Below are 9,948 nucleotides of genomic sequence, written 5' to 3' on the forward strand. Positions count from 1 at the left end.
AAAATATCTACCTCCCCAAGCTAAATGCCTTTATCTTTCTTTTCTCATTTTCCCTCAACAGGAAGAACTCTCAGACTGGCAGCAACTCCTGATAGCTTAACATAAAAAAGCAAGCTGGAAATCAGCTCTGGTCAGTATGACTTCTGATGTCAATTGCAGATGTTCAAGAATATGTCTCACTAATACCTGCTGGGCTAAAAGTACCTGCAGGAACATGGTAAAGAGCTTTGAGAAATGGTTGCTTAAACCACATCAGTTTAGGTGACTACAAAAGACTGAATGTCTCAAGTAATCTCCTTACTCTAGAAATCAGCTTTGTCAAATCATCATCAATTATAAGAAAAGTCACAATGCAGTCATTCAAAATGATAATGCTGCATTACCTCTGTAAGACTATTTAATTTCACGTACTGTAATGAGGAAGACTGAGAAAAGTGAGTTCCCACCCACCCTTGGCTCCAGAGGAGAGGCTATATGTTATCTCGAGGCTGATTCCCAGTCCTGAGCACTGCTACAGGTATGCAGGTCTCTAGTCCTGTCTTCTGAATAGATTCTGGACACAGGCCTATCTCCAGATTTGTCTCCAGTCTTGTCTCTCTCAAGCACTCTGCTCTGCCCACTCTACATCCCACTGCGGGCCTGGGTGAGGGAACTGCCTCTGTCTGGAGTCACCCTGACCTTCCAGTTTATCCTTCTAGTGGAGCCATCCTGCTTTAGTGGCTACCTGACAATAAATCTAGTAATAAAACAGTAATCACAGGGATATTAAGACAGACAATAACAATATCTGATAGCCAGCAAGTCAGATACCAAGAATGATGACAATGGAATAAGCCTACTTTTTAAAAAATGATTGAGTCTGATTATGTCAAATGAATGCATGAAGAAAGCTCCAAAGATGTTCCTATAGTGAAAATCCAGCTTGGCTCTAAGCTTGTAGAAATCTTTCCCTCTGCTGAGTGAATACTGACAGCCATGCATATGCTTAAGAAATTAAATGGAGGAGTCAATTCCTGAAAACTTTTCCAAACTCATTTTTTTGGGGCCTACTATAAGTCACCAATAAACTATTATACACTCAGACTGCGTGATTTTCTTCAGGGAGGATTTCATTGCCTTCTTTAACCCTACCAGAAGAATAGTTCAACTTTTTAGCATTATTTTTGCCTGAGGCACAGAAAGGAAGATCATTTTATGACACAAGTAAAAAGTTCCATTTATCCTTGGGGTATATTCCTGACTCCCCTTAATAACTACTCTACCAAGCACATTGTGTATGTGTAGTGTTTAACTAAATAAGCTTATAGCTTATTTGAAGTGAAATTTGTCACCAACAGGCAAGAAATATTAACAGAGGAAAAAAGTCATTGTGATTTGGGGAAGGTTCCAGTTGAGTCAAAGGTGATAAAGATGCAGACTGAAACAACTCAATTATAAATTCAGCAAGATAGAAAAAAAATTATATGATCCACAAAAGCCTTCCCATGTGCTACCTTTGCATAAACCTGTTTTATCTTTACAAAATGATCAACCCTGTCTCACAGGCTGAATAGTATATGTGAAGCTGATATAGCTCATTCTCCAGAGAATATTCAAGGTCTTGAGAAATGCAAAGACTGCAAAATAAAATAAAATGAAAACAACAAAACAAAACAAGAGAAGTAGTATTTCCTCACAGCTACTCTTTCCTAAATTAAACTCACCCTAAATTTTCAATCTTGATACCATTTTTTTTTTTTTTTTTTTTTTACACCAGGTGAAAGACAGTTTCCTTAAGAATCCTGTTAGTGAAATTAATTTAGAGCCTTACTCAGTTTTGCTGCAATATGGGAATATAATTAGGAAAAAATCATTTGGTATCAGTGACTAAATATTCTTCACAGCATCAATTTAATAAGTAGCTTTCTACTTGTCAGCAGTGTATCTCTGTTGTATTTCACATAGCGTGCAGCCCTCACTAAAACACATCTATTTTTCTGCCAGCAGGCAATGGTTAATCAAGCATTCCACCAGTTCAGCAGATCTTATCACTGATCCTTTTGCAACTACCAAGTCTTCCCCTAAGTCTAAAAGGCAATGCCCTTCTATTTATAAAGAGCATTTAAGTAGCATAATATCCCTTTCATTAATGTTAAGAATAAGTTTAGAACAAAAGAAAAAAAATTGAAGCTGGTTCCCTGTGCTTCAAAACTGATGAAGAGTTGTTGACTGCTGTGACAACCTTTCTATCCCCCTCAGTCCACAAACCTGCGATGTGGGTGCTTTGCACTGCTGAAGAGAAAAACAAATGGTTTCATAAGATATTTTCACTGCCTCAAAATCCCCTCAAAAACCTGAAAGCTTACTGCTAATTTGTCAGGATTCAAAACAGACGCGATCTGTTTGATCATTCTGCCTATACTTGTGTTTGGCTGTTTTTTGGTTCCTCTTTTCTTTCAGGTGATCATTCTGTACCATGGTGAAATGTTTTTCTGCTCTCAAGGGGATCTTCTGGTAGAACTGCATGTAAAGACTCTTGCTCATTCATTTCTGAGTTTGAAGGTGTAATTATGTAACCTCTTATTCTTGACCCTTGATCATAGAATCGTGGACTCATAGAACTGTAAGATTGTGGAATGGCTTGGGCTGGAAAGGATTGTAAAGATTATCTAGTTCCAACCCGTCTGCCATTGGCAGGGTTGCCATCCACTAGATTAGAGTGCCTGGGGCCCCAAGCATCCTTGAACACCTCCAGGGATGGGACATTCCATAGTTTCTCTGGGTAATCTGTTCTAGTGCCTCATCACCCTATAAGTAAAAAATTTCCTCCTAACATCTAATCTAAATCTCATATCTTTTAGTTTAAAACCATTCCTCTTCCTATCACAATCAGATCATATAAAATTCTGTCTCCTTCCTGATTATTAGCTTCCTTTAAGTATTGTAGGCTGCAATGAGAACTCATTCTTCTCCAAGCTGAACAATCACAACTCACTCAGCCTGTCTTCACAGGCGAGGCACTCCGGTCCTCTGAGAATTTTCAAAGCCCTTCTCTGAACCCACTCCAACAGCTCCACAGCCTTCTTGTGCCCCAGGCCTTGACAGATAATTCTAGATGGGACCACACAAGGGCACAGCGGGGGACAGTCCCTTCTCTCTCCCTATTGCCACCCCTCTGTTAATGCTGCCCAGGATACTGTTGGTCTTCCAAGCCAGAAATGCACGTTGTTCATTTGTGTCAAGCTTAATCGTCAGGGTAGTGTCTTTATATCTTCTTCTTTACTTAAGTGAAAACAATTTTCTTTTTCACCTATTGCTTTTTCAGTGGATGTTCTAAAATAAACAGAAAGGATTAGAAACAGCTTCACAAAGTGGCATTACCCCCTTATAGTAACCAAGGGATTAGTCCAGAAAAAGTAAAAGTCAATAAATTGCAATAGAAAATCTACATTCTTCTTTGTATCCTATTGCATGTAATTAACTTGTACTGGAATTGAAAGATGGTTAACAAGGTTTAGCAGGTAGAGCTACAAGATTTTTTAAATGTTGTAGAAATGGTTTGCTAGTCTTTTGTGAGGTGCTTCATGGAAATCAATAAAAACAGCTATAAAAGCTGTGGTACGAGGCTTGGGGGTCTATATTATAAATTTTTTATATAAAACTGCTTTAAAATTATTTTCTTCCTCCCAACTTCTAGAAATACTCATAATTTTATTAACTGTTCTATCATGTTTATTGAGCTGAAAGAAAACTCTCGGATCATTCAGAGAGACTCTGCAATAACTGCAACAATCCCCTTGAAAATACAAAAACTTACGGAAGTAGACTTATCATAGATGGAGTGAAAGAATGATTTTTGCTTGCTGGACCTGTGGATAAAAAAGTGCAAATGAATCTGTTTCTTTATTCACTAAAATTTTAGAAAGTGTGAGATCTTGATGTCCTTTGGGAGACAGGGCAGATGGCCTTGCAATCAGAAAGTGATGCTTTTTCTAGAGCAGATTGATAGTCTGCCTTCTAGCTTTTTTTGCTTAAAATGAAAGAAGATGGATGAATGCATAACAACAAATTTAATGAATGCAGTGCCACCGAGGTGGATTTTTAGTTCTATGTCGTGCAACTAGAATACTGCTGACAAAAGCTTCCGCTATTTTTTCCTAAAAAGTAAATGCTCAGTGCCAGAACCAGAGAAAAAAATTAATTATTTTAAAAGCTGGTGATGATAATGAAAAGGACCTTCGTGATTTTGCTGAGAATTTGATAAAGGAATAGCATACCTGAACCAATTCAGTGCTATTCACAAGATTTTACTTATGCTTTTTTCTCTTATCAGTCTAATAAGTAGCTAGGCCTACTATAAATAAATTTTTTGACTGTGTGTTGATTTCAGCCAGTTCCTTTTCTTGTCTTTCTATTTTTCCTTCGTATGTTGCATACAATAAAAACAAACAAATAGGTAGGAAAAAAAAAAGAAATAATGCATAAGAATGTGCTTCTTATGTCCATTGTGATTTAGCCATGCAAATTACTTCTGTTTCATCAGACACAATTAATGGTTGTCTAGATTAATCCATATTTGTGCAATTGTTTACAGCATGAAAATTAAGATGTTCTATCAGTGATTTATTAGTAGAATTTTTTTTCCTGCAGAATTTTTTCTTAAAATGATACAATATGCAATGTGGTACAATATGCAATGCGATTTGTCATGGTTTTCTTTGGTTACAAAACTGCAACAAATTTTTTTTTCCATTTCATCAAATATAATTAAATATAATAATTTTGTATTTCAGTCCTGCCTACTCATCTATTATCTTCCAATATGGCTGTCATCAGATGGCATCTGGATAGAACAATTTTGAACAAAACTTGATTTGACTCTCTAAAGTGTTTAGCACAGAACAGAAAAAAAAACAACAAAAATCACCAATAATAATAATAAAAAATCACTACAGCAACCACCAAAGAAAAAAGAATTATTTTCATCAGATTTTGACCAGCTTATGTCCTTACGCCAATCAACTTGACAAAGAAATTGCAAACAGAATGCTTTGAATCTTCTTGCTCAGTATTAAAGGTTAAGTGTTTAAGACCAGAAATTTTAAGAATCTACTAAACTTTCAGATCCCTGTGTCCTGAAACAAGGGAAAGAAGAGTGGCCGAAGGCAGCCGTTAGAAATAGTTTGTCATTATACCTTCAAAAGCTAAATGCAGAAATCCCTTGGAGACAAGAAGGGTATGCCTCCAGTAGGTTAAATCTATGAAGTGTGACATCCCAAGGCATTACAGACAGTATTACAAGGTTATACCTAATAATATGGAAAAAACAGAAGGTAACAATGGGCTAAAGAGAAAGGAGATGGGAAAGAAGAGATGAGATGGGGAATAGTCTAATGGTATATTTTTGTTTCATTATTAATTTTATTTTGAATCAGGCTCTAATCCCTATATTTCAAAACAGTAGAAATCTACCATTTGAGTTGTATCACAAAATATTCCAAAGTCTGCTTCAGAACCCATCTGATATTTTCATCTTAATCTCACCACAGATGTGGGAGCTCAGAAAAAACCTGTTGGAGGAGAGGGGTTCTTCAGTTCACTGTATATCTAGTCAAAGTTCTTCATTTGTTTCTTAAGGTTGAAAAGAACATATTCAACCCTTCAACTTGTTTAGAATTCAAGACAGAATACAATATCTGAATAACTCATTGCTCTGCCATTCTAAAGGCAACTCCTCTTCTCCTTGCCCCCACCCCAACTTCTGTTTCTTCTGCTCTCCACTTCATTTTTTAAAATAATTGATTTTGCAAAAAATTGATGAAGAATTCACATTGCATTTTTTTTCCTTCTGTCAGCAGCACAAATTCAAAGCCTGATACAAAATACACCATTACTGATAAAAACAGAAAGCAGAATTGTTTCCAGCTACTTCTACTTTTTGTCTTGCAAGCAGCAACATTCATTCTAGCATTACATCTGAGAATGAACAAAAAAAAAAAAAAAAAAAAAAAAAAAAAAAGGACATTTATAAAGAAGACAATTTTTCATAATCTTTTTAAATGTTACCCTATTTCACATCCACTTTAAAACAAGTAAGGTTGCATTATAGGTCAGTAGGCCATCATTCCAGGCTAGCCATCTTGTATAATCAAAGAAAATTTAAAGAAAATGCTACATTTTCTTTTCAGTTTACAACTTCTCAACCCTGCAAAGCAGTTTGGTAATAAATACATAAATGCTACAACAGGGAAGAAAAAAAAGAAAATGAAGCCCAAACAACCAGACTATAACTAGGATTAATAATTGAGGGAAGGGGGTGGGGGGAGCAGTTTAAACAGAGCGTGCCGAAGGCAGAAAATGGGGGAAGTTTTCCCAGCTGCGGCTCCACGCCGAGCGTTGTGCTCTACTGCCACCTGGGCCGCGCCGCAGGACGTGCAGCCCGCAGAGCTCGCCGTGCACCTGGGCGGCATCGCCCACCGGCCTGGGAGCCTCGCTAGGGTCTGAACGGGGTCAGTCCTCATGTCTTACTATAAATATGATGTGTAAATTATGTTTTGTTGTGGTTTTTTTTGTTTGTTTTTTGTTTGTTTGTTTGTTTTGAAGGGAGGGTGTAGGGGGAAGTAAAGAAGGGTTCCAAACATCACAACTTGGAGAAAGCATATATAAATGAATATTAGACACCTAAAGGACTTCACAGATTTCCTTGTATTTTCCCTATGTCTCCGTGTTACAGTGCTATAGCCAACGTTGTCTTGACACCAGGCTTTGCTGAGCTGATAGCACTGACTTTGGAGAGTTTTCACACACTTCATTACAGCTTTGAATTGCACGTGAATTTTGGTTTGTTTTTTTTTTTCTTTCTTATTGTTGTTTCCCCCCATTTTAAGGCTCTCCTGTGCTTTGGAGGAAACATGTTCTGGTATGCTAAATTTTGCTAGTGGTAAATATTTCCTTTGGCTATGAAGTGCATGTGTAAAAAAGGCTTTTTGTTTGTGTGTTTGTTTGTTTTTTTGTTTTATCCCCTATGAAAATAAGCTCCTTTCTTACTTGTTCTGCTGTTATTGATAACCCGTAAAGGAGACAGAGCTGAAGGTCTGAGTGAAATAGTACTTTCAGATATTTACTTTTAGCCACATCAAGTTGAGGAAAACGCAATTCTGTGTGAACTCCATACAATGCATGTGATGCTTTGCGTACCAAACCTGGCGACTAAGGGACTGCAGGTGAGTCCCCCGGGGACTGCTTTGCCGGGAGGATTTTTCCAGTCCCTAACCACAGAAGTATTCAGCTTTCCAACTGTTCCCCAGAGTTGGCTGTTCTGATTTGTTTCAATTCAAGAACAGAAAAGGACACGTAGTGAAGAGTCCCCCAGCAAGTAAGCAGTGCCCGTGCGACAAGCAGGGATGCAAAGGGTTAAGACGCTGACTTACTTGCTAGGCAAAGTTTGAGGAAGAATGTCTTGAGGCTGAGCACGCCGCAGCACCGCGTTTGAAATCTGTCACCCTCACTTAGGAGCTCCGCATCTCCGCTTGTCACCGGTGAATAATGATCACGCGGCGATAAGATCGCGCGGTGGCGGTGCGCCGGAGCCGCCGGGGGAGAAGCAGAGGGAAATTACGGGCGTTTAACGTTGCGGAGGGGTTTCCTCGGTCGTCGGTGGTTTCAGAGTCATAAGACCGGCTGGACAGAGGCTTGGGAAGTATATTTCCTTCCTCCTTTCCTTGAAAGAAACCTTGGGCGATGGTGTTCATCGGCAGCTATGGAAAACAGAGACCTTGGTGGTGATCCTTAAAACAGTACGATGCCGGACACCAGCTGTTCTGCCACTTTCCCCCCTTGCAACCGGCCGGACCCGGTGGGCTTTGGGTGATTACCGGAGACATCCGCATGAGCAGGTAATGGCTAAAGTCTCCCTGGATTGACACGATCTTGATATGACCAAAGTGTGTCCTGAATATCTTTCTTTGATGAGAAGCATGGGCTGGAGGTGGAACCCCACCCAACCCTGTGAACCCCGGGGCAGGACAGCAGCCCGCAGCCTTGCTGGAGTTTTCGTGCTTCCACTTTGCTCCGTGGTGGGGGGGGGAGGGTATCACGGGGCAGAAATGGCCCTGATCGACAGAGGCGCGCTCTGCCAGATCACTGCCTGAGGTAGCGACAGGTTGGTAATACTGGGGATGGGTGAAGAGAGGATGAGGAAACGTTCAGGAGAAAATGCACCGGTTTTCCATCAGCTTCAGGAAAGAGCCATAAATCATGCACATATAAGTACTATAAAAGTATGCAGAGCTTTAAAAAAAATCCAACAAAAGAAGACAGGTCTTGAAAAGTCAAAGAGAACACAGGACAACCTTTTTTAAAAAAGGTTGTTCGTTCGCCTTTGGACCCTGCGGGGCTTCTGCTCCTTTCATCTCTCGAGACCAGCTGGAAGCTACAGGCAGGGGACGGCGGCTGGTCCCGCGGCTCTGAGCCGCGCCGGCCCAGCCCTGTGCGGGTGGCCGAGCCCAGCGGAGGGGCTCGGAGCGTGGGGGTTCCATTACGGGGGCGTGGAACCCCGAGACAGCAATTTCTCTCTGCGAAGCTAGGCGAAGAGGAGATGTCCCCCCCTCAGCTTTTTTTTTTTTCCTCTCGCCGAGCCCCATACGGAATGCCAGGCTACCTACGCTCCCCCTTTCACACTTCCTTCCCGCGTCCGCGTAGGTGAGGGTACAAGTCCCTCTCCGAGCAGGCAGCAAGGCTCTGCTTGGGGGCTGTAATACTCGATGCTCCCCCTCTGCAGGACCTGGGGCGAAGCCGCGCGCTGCTCACCGGGTCAGGCTGACCTGCGACCCGCCTGCTCGGAACGCCTCTTAAGCTGGGAGTGAGTCAGCCCTCCCCTAGAGAAGGGCGAGGGAGGTGCGGAGACAATGGCGAGTGAATCAGCTCCTGAAAGTACGGCTGAGCTGAAATCGCGAGGCAGCGCGCAGCTGGGGGTGAGGGGGAAGCACACCCCAAGGCATTTCATTCGCCTTTTCTGTTTCCTGGACACATGGCATTGATCAGCTCTCCTCCATACCTTCCCAGCCTTTCTCTCTTTAAGTAACTCGCAGCCAAAGCCATACTATGCATTTTCTTTGCTAATGGAGGAATTTGAGACAAATCCTCACTTCACACCCCACGTCCTACCTTGACGGCTGCATCCCATTGCCCGGGTGCTTCTCAGTGTTAAACGCTCTCCTACCTGGGCTTGTCAGGACAAGGTAAGAACCTACTAGGGAACTGGGTTACCCCGAAACAAGCCCAGATAACTTGATATACACACACGAAGTGCTGCAGGAGGGATTAGTACGGGGGCGTTGCTAGCGCTTTCGGGCAAAAGGTGGTTTCCCCAGCGGTTTTAAAGCTTTCTTGGCTGAGCATAAAAACCAGACGGAATACTGAAGGAGCTCTGTCTCTTCCCTGAGGGCTAGACTTTCTTTCATTCTGTGCTATATTTATCCCGTGCTGCTGTTGCCCACCTAAAAGTTCGCAAGGGGGAGGGAGATGAATAGAAAGGGAAGGGGCGAGAGGCGGACTCAAGTGCTGGCAGAACACGAAATATCGCCATGTTGGCGGAGAGCTCGGCTCTGATTATAGCTATCGAGGGCATCTCCCAGCTAGGTCTGCAGCTCGCGGACCAGCTTGCTCCCCGCCTTCCCTTCCAATACCCCCTCAAGGACCCCCGAGCAGCGCTGCTGAGGCCGCCTGCCACGGAGCGCGGCGATCCCTACACCCTCCTTCCGCTCCGCCTCGGCTCCCGGCGAGGCGGGGCGCGCGGTGGGGGCCGCGCACTTGGAGTACCGCCCGCCCGCTGCTGCCCCTCGCTGCGAGCCGGGGGCGGGGAGGAGTGAGATGGGAGGGAGGTCGCTGCTGAGCTGCCATCAGCAAGCAATGGGTTAAGAGCGGGAGCCAAAAAAAAAAAAAAAAAAAAAAAAAAAAAAAAAAAAAAAA

General features: G+C 42.2%; 1 protein-coding gene across 1 annotated transcript in view; it reads left to right on the forward strand.

The window, feature by feature from the left end:
• Positions 1-7,561: 7,561 nt before the first annotated feature.
• FLRT2 (fibronectin leucine rich transmembrane protein 2) overlaps positions 7,562-9,948 on the forward strand; it is a 56,157-nt gene continuing 53,770 nt past the window's right edge. The window contains exon 1 of the mRNA XM_042872075.1: positions 7,562-7,874. The gene's annotated coding sequence lies outside the window, so the exon portion shown is untranslated. The remainder of the gene's footprint in view (positions 7,875-9,948) is intronic.

This window comes from Lagopus leucura, unplaced genomic scaffold (genome assembly GCF_019238085.1).
Source record: "Lagopus leucura isolate 7727_CA_CO unplaced genomic scaffold, USGS_WTPT01 Super-Scaffold_1, whole genome shotgun sequence".
NCBI classification, from domain to species: domain Eukaryota; kingdom Metazoa; phylum Chordata; class Aves; order Galliformes; family Phasianidae; genus Lagopus; species Lagopus leucura.